Source organism: Echinops telfairi, unplaced genomic scaffold (assembly GCF_000313985.2).
Source record: "Echinops telfairi isolate 266 unplaced genomic scaffold, ASM31398v2 ScPeMD7_7470;HRSCAF=8508, whole genome shotgun sequence".
Classification (NCBI taxonomy): domain Eukaryota; kingdom Metazoa; phylum Chordata; class Mammalia; order Afrosoricida; family Tenrecidae; genus Echinops; species Echinops telfairi.
Genome location: NW_022111374.1, coordinates 364,905 through 366,424, shown reverse-complemented (window position 1 = coordinate 366,424; position 1,520 = coordinate 364,905).

Here is a 1,520-nt window from a genome sequence, read left to right as displayed (position 1 = left end):
CTTAACAGACTTCAGACACATTGTAACAATCTCTCCACCACTTAACAGATTTCTGAGACATTGTAACAATCTCTCCACCACTTAACAGACTTCTAAGACATTGTAACAATCTCTCTACCGCTTAACGGACTTCAGGCACATTATAACAATCTCTCCACCGCTTAACAGACTTCGGACCTCTACCGTTGTAACAACCTCTCTACCGCTTAACAGACTTCCGACACAGTCTAACAATCTCTCCACCGCTTGTGAGCAATTGCAGTCTTATTCTTCTTTCCTTATGGACAAGGAGATGAAGAACATAAGCAGAAATGAGAGCAATGCTTGCCTTCCAGTGATCACTGTGATTACTTGTGAACAGTGCACACCTCCTTCAGCACGACGCACCAGATCACTTAAAAAAACACGAAGCAGAGGGTGAAAGCAAGGTTAGCCACAGGGAGGACACAGAAGGATGCCGGTTTTTCCTTTGGATCCAATCCCCAGGCTCTCTGCCATGGGAGAATCAGGGGACTGCGCATACAAGCTGCCAACCCACGGCTCCCAGGGGTCGTATTTTCTTCAACTCTCGAATATCAAGAGAAGGCAGGCTCTACAAGCAGAAATGAAGAATCATAATTTTTTTACATGTCAGTCATTATTATGGATTTAATTGTGTCTCCTCAAAATGTGTGTCAACTTGGCTTGGCCAGGACTCTTCCAATTTATGTAATTATCCCTATGCCTTAAATCCTCATCAAAAGAGGGAGAATTAGAGGCAGTTAAGGCAGCAGGGTACAATCCACAAGATTAGGTTGTACCTTCAGTCAATCTCTTGTAACATAAGACACTAAAGGCACAAGCAAAGATTCAGAGGGATCTTGTCCCCATGGAGAAATATGAGCTGAGAGTGAAGCAGGTTCTTAGAACCTGGGGTCCCTGCTTTGAAGGGACTGTGATGCCCAGGGAAAAGATTGTGACAAGGACCTTGAGAGTTGGCACTCGGAATTCTGACTGTTAACATCCTAAGGTGTGAGACAATAATTTCTGTTTGCTAAAGCCATGCACTTGTGGTATTCTAAATAAACTGTACTACTAAAGGATGAAGTCAGTGGTGTCTTTTTATTTTAAAACCTGTTGCCCTGCCATCCTCTCTGCCCCTTTCATATAGACAGGCAAAGATAACAGAAGTTAAAAAGAGTGGTCTGAGGGACCAGCCCCAATACCAACTATGTGGACAGCACCCCCTCCCCACAGAAGAATTTACTTCAGAGGACATCACTGACACTACAGCTCAGGGAGAGGGACATGTCTGATGAGAGCACACGGGAGCAAATGAAAGGGGAGGAAGAGAGAGTGGAGCACATCCTGGCCCACCAAGCCCTGAGGATGATATTCCTGCTCAGAGCAGCCAATGCACAGAAAGGACCATAGGGCTGGCCCCACTACGACTCACATCCCTCACTGACCCACAGCGCTATGTGGTACAACACTGGAGACACTCCAGGAATTGCACCTGATCTGACCCCAGCACACCGAAG